A 15345-nucleotide genomic window follows, 5' to 3' on the forward strand; every position below is an offset into this window, starting at 1 on the left:
ACAAATACTTGTTCTAGTATTCGAAATTCGGTGTACAGAAAAGAGCATAATAAATAATACAGTTTATAAAATTTTATTAAATTCAACAAATAACAAAAATATTCAGACAATGATTAGAAAAAAAATTAATGATATCATAATTTCAAACAGAAAATAACATAACATGATTAAATGTTTTCTAGCACACTAATTTTTAATCAATGCCTGCCTGCCTCTTTTTTGGCATCAACTCCAATTTGTAGATTTTTTTAGGTCGAATATTGAGTCTGCTACTTTTTATATTCTATCTTAAATAATTTTTTTAAATACCTTGGTTTTAATACCTATTAGATACCTTGGTTTCAAAATTCGATTTCAAATAATTCCAAAAGTTTCCAGTAAGAATTAAATCTACATTTCAGTACAGAAATTCCTTTCTACGATATTCAACTTTTTGTCACACAAGATTCAATTGTTTAAAGTGGTTAGCATGCAGAAAAACTTATTTGTGTACTATATTTTACAATCTGTGTGGCAACATTTCTATCTCTAATGTATTTAAATTTAAAAACACAACGAAAGAAAAACACGTACGTTTATGTAAACACATTTATTGTGTATTTTATGTACATATAATACAGTTATTTGTACATTAATTACAGTATGTTATAAATATAACTATATAATACAGATTATTCAATAATCTACGTTCATAATTTAGTTTCGATGTCTATACGCAATAATTAAGAAAAATGTATCTGTAATCACTCAAACAGGAAACAATAAAAAAAATAAGACATGCTTCAAAGAAACTATAACTTTATTAACGTTAGAATTATTTATCGGATACAAAAATTCTATTGGGCATAAGCAAAAAAATTAGAGTGCATTTTTGGAACCTTCTACGCGTTGATTTTAGGTGGTAGATGTGTTTTCTACTACCAAAAGCTGTACTTTAGTTCTAATTAATGAATCTGAATGTGGGTCAAATTTATTTCCTGGACGCAGAAAACAAATCTTATAATGCAATAAACGTAACAAATTAATACAAATACCAAATAGCACATGACGCCACAAAGACGCCTATTTTGCGGCTATTTTAAGTCTAAGGCATCTCTAAGTCGTCTTCAAGGCGTCATGTGCTATCTGGGAGACAGAGTGATCGGAGTAGGATTGGGCCAGTTCAGCTGGCGGGTAGGGGGTTTGTAGAGGGGTGGCAGCCCCTCCCCAAAATAACAGACGACTTTCTATGCTGCCCGAAGTATGCCTAAGCATGGTATTTACAGTGGCCGCTCGTTAATTGGACACCCTCTTATTGCACATTGGCAACGCCCCACGCTCATACGTATTCCTACACGCGTGCGCGTACCCCACTCTGTCGCCCAGCACGCCCAGGATGGAATACATACGGTGTCGCGTTTAACTCGCTTATTTCATCTAGTGATGGGCACCATCGATTGAAAACTATCGACTAAGTCGATGGTAACCAACGACTACTTTCAGTCGACTAATTTTTTAAATCAGTTGACTGAAATAGTTGCTTCAAGCGACTCGCTCGAACTATCGAGCTATTGATCGCTATTTACTGGAACGTGATTATTTTCTTCGCGATTGTATGCATTACCTTGTAAACTAATCATTTACACTTCTCCGAAAAAGTCAGATCGTTAATTTCAAAAAGTTCATTCAATTGTTTAGAGGGCACGAATACATTCGTGCCTCTTTTACATTAATAAGAAATTTTAAGTATTAGTAAGAAAGAAGACGGACCAACTATAACGTATTATCTTGGAATTCGGCTCTGTCACTTGATAATGTAAACATCTAAAACTCTAAACATTACGGGAAACAGGGGTGGGCTAGTATTACTAACGAAAATAAAAGATTCGTTCTTTAATTCTTTTACGAAGATTTATATATTTTATATTTTACTGTTTATTATAAATAATATTAATACGTTTATTATTAATACTGATATAGTAATATTATGTAATATTAATTGATATTACTAATATTAATGTAAAAAAAAACAATAAAAACGCAAATGAATAAGGCGTAACTATTGTAAATGTGTACATTTTGCTTATGTTAATAAATTAATTACATCCTATAAAAAATAGTGTTTTATAATTACATTTATCCTGTCCTATAGTATTGTATAGAACTGACAACATTAAAATAATTATAAATTATTAAAAATACAAAAATTTCACTAAAAAATAACATACTTAACAATATTGAACTACATTTAAAACAGCAATTTTTCAAAACGAAAGAAATGCACAAAAAGCAATAGAAACTTTAACATCAGAAGTTCAGACTTTATTAACCAACGTACAAATTCATGAAAATACCTACAAATCCAGAAGAAGAAGAACGAGTTAATCAGAATACAGGATTTTGGAATTTTTATCTTGATAAAGTTTCCCATTGAATCAGGCAGTGCTCTACACCCTTAGAACTTGCAACAAATATTACAAGGCAATACTTAGATCTGCCCTACGAATATATTAAAAGTGATCCTCCTGCATTTTGGAATGCACATGGCCACACAATGCCTGAACTGCAAAAAATAAATTAAAAATATGTGCACCTGCAACATCTGTTCCATCAGAACGGATATTTTCTAAAGCTGGACAGATTATGTCAAAGAGAAGCAACAGATTATCATCAAAAAATTTAAATCAACTCATATTCTTAAATTTCAATATGGAATAACATTTCTTTACCTCCTGATAGTATTCAACGAGTAGAATCTGAAAATGCAAGTGTTAAGTGTAGGACTGCAGCGGTTCAAAAGTTATACGTATGTAAAACCAAGCATTTTTAGCGTACTTTACAGGTTCGTTAACGCCATATTGACTTCTATACCAAAGTCGTCCAATCAGTGGTGTCACTGCAGTGCCCGGTTCCTGGAACATTTAGCCCTCTACAGCCCCGACTCGTGAGGGAATCGAATGTCTACTGTAATTTATTTACAGTCATTCGACAGATAATTGTAACACCTTTGTAATTTACACAATTTTTTTTAATATAAAATTGATTTTTTCCATTAAATTTTAGATACATTTTCTTATTATGTACCCTTAACTGTCCAGTTACAGTAGACATTCGTTTCCCGCACTTGTCGGGGGTGTAGCGGGCCAGAATTCCAGGAACTTTCCCCACCACTCGGCCGTTCAGTCGTGCGATGCAGCTATATGTAGGGTGGGCTGGATATGCCCACTTTACGGTTACATTAATTATCTCCGTTATTGTTAGATATCAGAAAAGTTTATACACAGAAGTGGTTCAGTATGAAGGGGGCTATTACTTAACAGTAACAAGTTTTTCGTAGGTGAAGTATCTTCTAAGTTTTCAAAGTTAATTATATTATTTTTATTAATGATATTGAAATATTATGGAATAAAATATTTTTATTACATAAATCGATTCTTCCAAACATTCTGCGTAATAAAGTATTAAGGTATTATGTGAAAAAGGTAATAATTCGTAACATATTTTAGTGGCAAATGTCTAGCTTGGTTAGTATCTGTTACCCATTACGTGTGATCCGCGAGACAAGAAGTAATCAAATTGCCACCAATATTCATTGCATCAATAAAAACATTATTAAAACAGTATTATATACACTGCGCTTTTGCTGGGCGACAGAGTAGAATACGCGCGCATGTGTGAGAAATACGTGTGAGCAAGGGGTGTGATTTTTATACAGATAACGGTGGCGCGGAAAACGAATGTCTACTGTAGTAGGACTGGTACCTTAGTCTGGTAAAGTATCATTAGCAGAAATGAGATTAAACGAAAGAAACACACTTTCAAATTTAAAAATACGAAAAAAATGTAGGGTCAGTAGGGATTATCTTCTGAATTTTTGTATCACTACCTTGTTAAGCATTTAGATCACTTGTTTATGCCTAATTATTAATCTACTTACACGGTGATCATGCTTTCTCTACTCACCAATTCAGATCTGCTTGAAGTGATTATCAATGTATCACTTATAAGCTTTATTAGAAAAACTAATATGATGTATGTATGTACAGATGTTACTTATAAATAAATTATTAGAATTGTTAAGACTATTTATTTTAATGCTAGTGTCATAGTTGTAGAATATCTACCATATTCAGTAAGAAAGGACTGACCACTTTAATAAAGATATTTTTAATGTTTTATAGTACATACACTTATTTTATAGGTAAACTGCTATATTTCATATTTATATGACATTTAATTAGTACAAACATAAACTGATATTAATTATTTAACATTTTATGATCGAGTTATTCTAATTTGAAGTACTAACATTACACATGAGAAATACATGTGTGTTCCTTTTAAATCTGTGATTTCTTGCATAAAATAAAGTGAAACAACAGTTATTTACTTTATTATTATGATTACATTTTTACATTAATCTGCTATATCCATTCTTGAAAAATTAAATATCTTAATTCCAGATAGCACATGACGCCCAATGACACCTTGAAAACGGCTTAAAGGCGCCTTAGACCTAAAATAGCCGTAAAATGGGCGTCTTCAAGGCGTCATGTGCTATCTTGGATGTAATATATGTTATTTTATTGTTTTTAATCGTATTATAAGTTTGATTTAAATCAATGTCAAAAATACTAATCACTATTGACCATGCAGAGAAGATTCGAGAATACAGTATCTGTGAAGTAACCGTCAGTATGAGATGTTCTGCAAAGTCCATGAAGTGTTCAGTTAATTTGATATCGACTTCAGTATATTTTACTACATATATTATAAGTATATATTTAAAATTGTGTACAGTACAAAAAAATGTGAAGAGTATTCATCACTTTATGCATGAAAATTATATTCATGCTACAATTTATTTATTAATGTGGGGGAAGTCAGAAAGTAGAGATAATATTGCAGACTTTAAGGTACATATTAAAAATATTTGGTATATATAAATTGTAGATAAACCATATTTCATAATAATAGTATATTTTAAGTTATTCGAAAATATAGATCTATCTGATATACTTAATAAATGTTGCACTGAAAATTATATCAAGCTTCTTACTACAATGATAGTAGTTTTTAACACAGTTTTTGTCGAAGTTGCTGTATTTAGTCACTCACTTTAATAGCAGTACAACCTCTTTATACGGGATTATATTAATTTGAAAAGAAATGTTTCACTAATGCTTACTATGACGTTTGGTAATTTGTAACTTTTGTCTGTTAATAACCACATTTGTATTCTATTATATTGTTACCAGTAACAGTCTTATGAATATAAATCGTAACGTAACGTAAAAGTTTTATTTGAATTTAACAATATCTGGCATGCAGAATAATAAAGTATGAACAAAAAAATATTTGTGTTAACATAAAGGCAATGCGTGCAGAATTAGCTATCTTGTTATAGAATCAGTTTTTTTAACGATAAAATTAGAACTGGCAATGTATGTTGTATTAATCAAGAATATTACTGTTTTGAATATTTTTTGATAATATGCCATCAAACGAAATAAGCGCTGTTACTCGTTTAGCAGTAAATTATACAATTTTATACATTTAGAAATGTACGTTCCTCATATTTCTTAAAGCAAAAGATTTATATTAAAATGAAGAAGATGTATCGATAATCATGAAAGATTTACCATACCTATTTAAGATATATATTATATTAATTGTAAAAGCATACATGTGTATGTAAGCTTTTATAAGTGACTTGTTACATGTATGTGAAAAAGATTGTATATCCTTATTTCACTATATGTACAACAAAATTAACTTTAATTTTTGACTTTTCCCACTTCTACATATATGTATAAATATTTGTGATTTTTATATAGCTGTGTGTGTGTGTGCGTGCGTGTGCGTGCGCGCGCGTGTGTATTTAATTGTAACATAATATTAAAGTATACCAAATACTACTTTAAGCTAACAAATGTAAGTAGATTTCAGATCATCATTAATACAATTATATTATGAAATATAATCTATGTACATAAAATAATTATTACCTGTTCTTAAATAATCAAAAAAGTTATAGATGCCTACTGAAAATACAAGCACATTAGACAGATCATTAAATATACACAAAGTGATATAACAATATCATTCCTATTACATGTACATATGGCGAATTCAGAGAATAAACAAAACAAAGTTTATATATCTATTGTTATATCCACTTGTAAATAATACAATCTCGGAGATGAAGATTCTCATATATGTAGACAATTATTACATATAGTATAATAAGTAATTACAAATAGCTTTCAGATTTTGCAACAAGAAAAGTAAAAATAAAACTTCTATTCTAAGAAAGTTGTTGCATTTTGTAACAATATAATTTTTGTCGTTAGTACTTTATTAATACACGTTTGTACCCTATACGTTCCATAGAAAAATATACTTTTGTAAGAACTTGTAATAAACTAAGACGGTTGTAAATAGTTGATTAACGATCTCAGTTATTGTTAATTGCACCATGATATTATATAACAGGATTTGCAAATTATAGAACATTAAGACACAGAATATTAAAGGATTAGAGATTCTTTTTAGTCATGTAACAAAGTAATATGATTAAAAAATGAATAAGTATAATACATAATTAATAATTCGATAATTTTGATTGTTTTAACTTTCATTTGATTGTGTATATTCGATTCATAAGTGTTGTAAACAATTCCACTAAAATTATATATTCATTGGATTTCCTCCAATATAACTTATACGTAAATTTTGTATGTAACAGTTATTACGTTTATGTTACATTATCTATCAACATATATTAAATAACTGATGAATATTCAATCACCAATATAAAACTTTACGTAAATATTTCGCTTATGTAACATTAAAAAGTTGCAAATAGAAATATCATTTTCAATTGTTTTTTCTTCTTAGACAGTACTAGACTTAATATTAATTTCACTTCCTCATAAAAAATATCAAGACGAAAACAACTTTCAGATTTCATATTGCACCTGTTACATATAAACATGCTATTTGTTTAATTATACGAAATACACTACGTTATTGCAATTTTTTGCCTTATTTCCACACATATTTCCTCCTCATTTTAATGTTTTTTAAAAGATGTAAGTACTAAAAAAATTAACCTGCCCAGACACAGAAAGAAAAATTTGTTCTTATAATGCAAGGAGCAATTATAAATATGAAGATTACGTTCATTGTGTGATACAATCTTAAAACTTCTCTTCCCTTCTCTCCTCGAGTATAGGTGTGATGCAATAGAAAAGTAAGTCTTTTGTTACAAATAAATTAATTTCCAAAATTAATCTAATTGAAAGCAATATTTTTCTCTCAATTATGTATAAATCAAATTATGTATTTAATGAAATAAGTACCTGTGCAGTTTACTGTGAAACTATATTCTTCACAAATGTATATTTAATTAAGAAATCATTAGAACTGATCACAGTTCACATGCATTCTATAACTCGTTATCTTATTTTCATTTAATCTTCTTTATATAAAACTAATTTATAATACATAATATTCAAACCATTAACTGAAGTGTTTAGAGTGAATAAAGAAGAGTTGATTAAATTAATTTTTTCAATTAATATAACACTTAAACAAAGTGAAATGGTTAAAAAAAATCATTTCTTTCTTTTATATGTTTATAGATAGAATTTTAGAATCTGTTATCAGACTTTCAAGATATACATTAAATGAGACACTCTGTCAAATAAAGTTATGGTCTGGTGAACACTGTGTGTGAGTTATTTAAATGAGTATTTAACATGTAACAAAATAACGACAAATTATTATTATAAAATTTGAATACCTTCATTTAAAATGTTAAATACTAATAAAATTAAACATGTATACTTTGAAACTTGTATACATGTATAATTCAAGTTATTCTTTTGAAATAGAAAAAATGTATTCGATTCGTGACACCTTTGACGAAAATTCTACTTTTTCTGATTATATCACACCTTAAGAAAATATTCTCATATTTATACAACTGTAGGGAACTAAACGAATTGAATCTGAACAATAAATAAATTAATGTTCTAAAATTAGAAATTGAACTATTCCTTCACTGTGCTAGAAAAAACATTACATGCAAAATTTGCTAAGAAATTAAATGATTTTTCAATATCAGTAAGTTTGAGTAACTCCGTACTTACGAAAAGATTATTATACGTAAAGGAAAAATTGAAGATTTTAAATGAAAGATTATCTGTTCAAACTAACACACAGTAAAATTAAAAATGTAATTGTAACATATAAATCTCTTTTAAATACGAGGTCTCCTTAAAACTCATTCATTCACATTGAAAATTCGAAACACTTAACTCGTACGATGTTCTTGTACGTAAAAATCTAATGTAAATATTAGATTAACAATAAGTTAGAAGTATTTTTTGCTGCGTTTATGGGTAATATGAAAGTTTTTATGAAAATTTCGATATGTTGACTGTCCGAAATAAAATTGCCATGAATGCTAACGAAACGGCGGAAGTAATTTTAAACGAAATTACAAAATTTCAAAGCACGGAAAGGATACAGGATGGATAAACTTGACGAACAGGGCTGGTGATGCGAACGACGAAGGTGGTCATCTGGTTGGTGAATCAATCGAACGCGGATGTTGTTCCAGAGTCCAGGTGTTAGCACTGGGCGAGTGGATTCCATTGTTAGCACTCCAAGCCTATAGGCCATGGGCAACCAATGTTAAAAAGAAAGAAAAGAAAAACAGTTTGTTAGTGATTTAATTATGATTGATTCATGTTAATATTAAGTCTCTGAATAGTTCAATAGTCGAAAGAAACCTAGTTAGTGGGAAGCAATGCTTTAGCTTAGAAATGCATTGATTTTTAATTACATGATAAATAAGTTAATTGTATGATTCTTTATTAAATAATATTTAACAAATATTGCGCTTAAGTAAGAATCAATACCAAGATCACAAGGAATAAATACAATGACTGAGCAACTGCTTCACACCCTGTTGTATCAATTTAGCGTTTAAGCACTTATTTTATATAAAACATTATATGACAAGAACATTGTCAGCTTGTACATCAATATTCATTATTTATTGCTATTTTTGCTGTTATGGCTTCGACTACTGTAGTCATTAGCCCACCTTTCACTGATTCTAATTATTAACCCTCTAACTGAGAACCAATTCATTATTAATGATACACTATGATTGACTGATTTCTTTAAACAAATTACTTATTACTGTGTAATTCTTTATGCAAAATTGATGACTAAATAATTCTATTGTGTTATAAAGTTTACTGAAACATTTCTAAGTATATAGAATGTATATCCACAAAATAGTATAACATTGAAGCTTTAGTGGTCCTCATTGTATTAATACTTGTATTAATGAGTTAAATTATTGGAATTCGATTATTAGAGGGCTGAGCTACTTTCGTTTAAACTTTCATAAGATCATGTGTCCTCCCCGCATTTAGGATACCCATGAGAACAACTCAACAGAATTATATAACACTGGATAACTATTGAAAGACACAAATAAGTACAAGAAAGCAGATTTGAAATAGATTTACAAAGACTTTAAAATGCAAATAACACTCTACTTTCAACAATGTTAAATAAATTTTTTAGATAGCTTGGGTGTGCACCTGCCACCATATAGCAGTGTTAAATAAGTGATATTGTACATATGTTTGATTTAATATGAAATGTGTAGTAATGGCAACAATATTACTGCGAATCAATTTAGCTTAAATAATGAACATCCTAAAAAGCAAGTACTGAAATATCAATCAAATATATATGTATTGTATACATTGGATCTAACAGCTTAGAAGCTTTCACAGAAAGCACAATTATTAAGGTTTTATGAATTAATGAAATTCTCGTTTTGTAACTAAAATTATAGTGAATATTTATATTGCTCTATACTTAATGTTTATATTTCTATACAAAAATGTTGTGAATAACCTAATAACCAGTTGTGTACAAGTTTCGAGCAAATCCCCAGCAATAAATGAGAAAAGTTGTCTAAAAAAATCATTGCCATCTGTTTCCGCGTTTGACTTGGGTTTTGCAGGCAATTCCAGCTGACTAATTAATAATGCAAATTGGCAAAAAGTTATGCAACATGACCTATGTAAAATTGAGGGCAAAACCGGAACAAGGTTTGCGCAAGCCAATTTGCTGCATATGTTGCTGTCACCCTGTCAGTCAAACCTGCGAAGCCAAATTTTGTTCAATGCATGTTATAAAGTTACGGCTACAAGTTTGATGCAAGATTTGCTATAAATAACTTGCACGCATATTGGTAGTAACATAGGCAGCAAATTGGCATTTTTCTCTCAATTTGACATAGGTCATTTTGCAAGACTTTCTGCCAATTTGCTTTATCATTTTGACGGCTGACGTTGCCTGCAAAATCCAAGTCAAATGTGGAAACAGATGGCTATGATTTTTTAGACAACTGTTGTCATTTATTGCTGGCAATTTGTTGCCTATATTGCTACCAATGTGTGCGCAAGTTGTTTATAGCAAATCTTGCATCAAACTTGTAGCTATAACTTTATAACAGGGACTGTATAAAAGTTGGCTTTGCAAGTTTGGCTGACTGGGTATTCCACTACAAATCTTGTACACCAACTTAATTTTAAATATATAGTTTCGTGTACACAAAAATTATAGTAATATACTATTGATAAAAACAATCGAGAATTGGTAGTAGTTCAAAATATCACATAAGAAAAGTTTCCCATATTTGTAATTTATACAGTACATACATTTCCATTGATTTATTGAGTTAAAGTTAATAAAAATAATCATGACATTCTTCTATTTTTTACATGACTGCACTGTTTTGTTAAACTGATAATGAGTAATAGATAAGAAATGCACAACATCTTTTATTACATATGATATTAATTGGTGTTTAGATTGGTGGTTTCATTTATTGAAATGATATTTTTAGGAAAGTTATCAAAATTTTTATTGAGTGTGTTAAATATATTTAGATGTATCACATACATTGACAATTGTAATTGTAAATATCTCAAATTTAAAATTGCTCTTATGCTTTGTTTATTATTTTCTTATTTTTTTATAAAACATCTTAAAATGTATATAAATAGAAACGTTAAGTTAGTGTCAACTTGGCCATGTGGAGCATTTTTGTTAGTTTTATAAAGACAATGCATAGTTATGTAATAAATACAATAGGTACATAGTTATACAATAAGTAAATGCATTTGTAACAAAGGCGCCATTATAAATTATGTGTGGTAATTGTTAGTGGTGATACATAAAGTAGGACAGGATGAAACTTTAGGATTGATTTATAATTTCAATTGCACAATAAACAAGTTTACTAAAAGATGTTACTGGAGAAAATCAAAAATCAAAAATCCCTAAAAGACATTCCAAATATACGAAAAAATTTGTGGTGATGATGAAATTAGTTGATTAATTTTTCCTGGGATATTGAGGAAAGCCACAATATGAATTACAATATGCATGTAAATTTCAGTTATTTCCAAATTAATATATCTTGAGTTATGCCAATGATATCCTGGATACACATGGAAGAAATACATCCGAAGTTTGAAAATATTCTGTTAAAATATTTGATAGTAAATATACTCTTTATTAATTTGAACCTTCGCATCGTATTACTGTACCACCCCTGTTACCTTCATTTGAAATAAAAAAAACACTTTTTCTATGCTTCAAATATGCATTTATTTAAGATATGTATACATCACGCACGCGTGCATACCTCACACGCATAAAAAGGCAAATTAATACGTGTTCCACAGGCACAAGTTGCTAAGAAAATTCATAAATTCTGAAATGTAATTTCTTTAAAGAACATTTACAAACGCTAAAGGAAAACATAAAAATATAAAATTAATTTATAATAACAATCGTTCTTACTTTGTTTAAAATACACCTTTTACTTTTTGCTGTTTTACATTTTCTGTATTTGTAATTTATATGTTGCACACATTGATTACTCTTTCAACCATGATACTTAATGGTATTTTTATTTCTTTATTAAAACACTGTTTGCTATTAGAATATTCTGTTATGCGATAGAAACCGCAATTTGAAACACTTGTGTCAAAAATAGGTAGGTGCGCACCCGTACCTTATTTCTGCTGCAAATTACCTTTTTACATGATCACTCGAAAACAAAGTTTAGGGAAATATGAAACGTGTCTGTAAAACTGTGTATGTATTCAATGCACCTAACTGCGGGGAGTTAACATAATACTGAAATTTTAAGATACTATTATATTTAAATTAAACACACATAAGGTGTAAAAATAAATTGAAAAGTTTATATTATGAAAAAACAGTAATAAGTACTGTGTGATTAAGTAGTATATCATTTTTGGGAACACAATTATAGAATGTTTACATGGTTCAAACTAACTATAATGCTAAATCCATATATTCTGTACATTACAGTATCCTATACTATCTAGTTCCAAGTAATAATAATGCTGAACCAAAAATATCTGCGACCCTATTTATGGCTGTTTTTATCTTTACACAACCCTAAAAAAATGACATTCTGTTTTTTCTGTTTACACTAAAATTCTTATGCGAAAAATGTCCATAGTGAACTTCACAATAGTGAAGTTTATACAGGGTGTAACAAAAATGTTGGAGGACCCGGAAATGGGAGACTTGTGAGGTGATTTGAAACAAGCTTTTCCCTAGCAAAAATGTTATCTGAAAACCATAGGAAAATAAGCTATCCAGGAACGGAAATCCAAATTTTTATATTCTTTAAATGTTTATGAAAAATTTATAACATACTGACAACATCGCTCCAGAATTAATTTATTTAATTCCATAAATTAATTTTTAAATGGTCATGTCGAGAAAATAAATATAATTTCTATGAAATCGTTATCAGATTATTTCGCAACAGCCTGATTAACAACAAATGAAAGACACGACTCTTGTGAGTCGTTTGTTAAACGTGCAATGCTATGATGTTAACAAGTGAATCTGTTAACTGCCAGTAAAATTTCGAATTAAAAAATTTCGAAGACTAGAACTGTTTCTGATTTACTTTTACTAACTGATGTTATTTCTAATATCAATTTTTCAGCATTATTTATGCCAACTATAGACTCTGTTGCTGATGTGATGTTTTTTTTATTACCATACATGAAATTAGGAAGAGAAGTAGAAATAAAAATGAGAGCTGATTTTGGAGCCTACTATAAAGATGATAGATTCTTTATACATGGTATTTTGGGATAAAACATATAAACTCTTTTAGTATACTTACAGCTATTCTATCAAAAAGGTCATACACACTGTAGCTATATCCCAATTGACTAAAAAGTTACATTTAAAAACAAAAAACAATTGTGAGCACATCTTTGCCAGTAACAGTTCCTTATTTTTTCAGGTCTTTTTAATTTTCTTGCCACTTTACTGCTATGTGTCAATATTGTTTAAATTTTACATAAAATGTTCAAATCGTCGTTTATAAAGAGCATCTGAAGCACAGAAATTAATTGAGCAGCAAGTGTAGTAATGCAATTTAAGATTTTTTTTCAGTCCTTTAAGATGGCTTGAATGGAGAATTGATTTAGCATAAATTTTTGAAGTTCTCTCATAAGAGGTAGAAGAATTGATAAAACACATTGAAATCACAACATGTGAGAGGTTCTAGAAAATAAAAGAATGTCTGTAAAATACTTTCGTGTTAAACTAATCTATCGTCCACTTATGCATACTATTTTGAATAGTAGATATTTTTCGTTCAGCATTTTTTACTCTGACCACTAACTTGTCTTTTGTAAGTCTTAACAAAACATTTAATAGCAGTTCATCGTAAATTCTAAATGTTGTTTAAGACTGAAAATTTATAAAACTTCCCGATTATTGCTATTCTATAAATTCGAACAGAATAGGTGAATTTCTGAGTAAAATATAGTGACATTCTGTGATACTAAGTAATTTGATAATAGTGGCTCCCTTAATGCACGTCTTTTACAATTCCTGTAGTGTACATTTTCCTGATGTGTTTATTCAGCGTAAATTACCAAAGGCAGAAAATAATATGTAGATACAACATCTAAGAATATAAATTATAATTTTTATATTCATTAAAAACTGTTTATAAAAAAATGTATTCGACATATTGGAGAGCATTTTCAATGCGAATGAAACGAAATTCGACAAAATTTTGACTATTTTTAATACCAGTGCGGTATACCTTAAAATTCGAAAATTAACCGAACTATCTGAAGTTTGATCTAATTTTCAATGAAAACACCTTGACAGTAGTGTATTTAGAAAAAGATATAAAAACTCATTTTTATTACAAAATGGTACATAAAACTGTCATTTTTATTACTAATGGTAATTCCTAATTATTAAGCTGTTGTGGTTTTCAATAAATGACGACTTCTGAACGCTTAAATCAGATCATTGCTCGTGAGTAAGGTAAAATAATTCGGTAATTGAAACTAAATATTGTATTCCCAACAAACAACAAATGTCGGGAGTAGTAATGGGCACCATCGACTAAATTAAACTATCGACTATTTAGTCGATAGTTTTTAGTCGACTGAAATTTTGCTTTATAGATTATGTATAGATTATGTCATCAACTTTTCAGCACCATTGGTGTATTTACCTTTTCAAAAATATAAGTGGTGAACAAGTTTTTTAAACAATTGCTAATATTCGATTTCTTGTAAGCTATGTAATATTGGCACTTAAAAAATTAACTGCTATACATTTTTTATGAAAATCAATTAGGTTATAAGCAATAATTTGCACAGTTCTTGGTAATGCATAAAAAAATATATGGAAAAATTATCAATAGCTCGATAGTTCGAGCAAATCGCTTCAAACGACTAAATTTAGTCGACTGAAGTAGTCGCTTCAAGCGACTAAATTTAATCAACTGAAAGTAGTAGCTTCAAGCGACTAAATTTAGTTGACTGAAAGTAGTGGCTTCAAGCGACGAACATTAGTCGACTGAAGTAGTCTTTGGTTACTATCGACTTAGTGGATAGTTTTTAGTCGATGATACCCATCACTAGTCAGGAGTCCCAATCAGCGTGCACTACGGAAGCCATTATTATACTCTAATCTAATAATGACAGCCATTATGCATATGTATATTGTATTTTCTGTGTGCAAATCAAATTCATCATGCGAACATATTCTGATAGTTCCACGTTACAAAAGTTCCAATTGGAATAATTAAAGAAATATGTATAATTTTATTTACGTAATATCGAAGAAATAGATGTCCTCCCATAATAGATGCCAAATTATTCTACAATATAACCTAATTATATTAAAATTTGTAAATGTATATTTACATTTGAAACTTGAGGATAATATGGATTTAGA

The 15345-nt window shown here is 29.2% G+C and overlaps 1 protein-coding gene across 4 annotated transcripts in view; it reads right to left on the bottom strand.

Moving 5' to 3' along the window:
- Positions 1 to 8367: 8367 nt before the first annotated feature.
- The window catches only part of LOC107195086 (protein held out wings), a 106464-nt gene continuing 99486 nt past the window's right edge, over positions 8368 to 15345 (bottom strand). For all 4 annotated transcript variants that reach the window (XM_015584862.1, XM_015584859.1, XM_015584861.1 and 1 more), the window contains exon 8: positions 8368 to 8659. The gene's annotated coding sequence lies outside the window, so the exon portion shown is untranslated. The remainder of the gene's footprint in view (positions 8660 to 15345) is intronic.

The sequence above is a fragment of the Dufourea novaeangliae genome, unplaced genomic scaffold, assembly GCF_001272555.1.
Source record: "Dufourea novaeangliae isolate 0120121106 unplaced genomic scaffold, ASM127255v1 scaffold50, whole genome shotgun sequence".
Lineage (NCBI taxonomy): Eukaryota > Metazoa > Arthropoda > Insecta > Hymenoptera > Halictidae > Dufourea > Dufourea novaeangliae.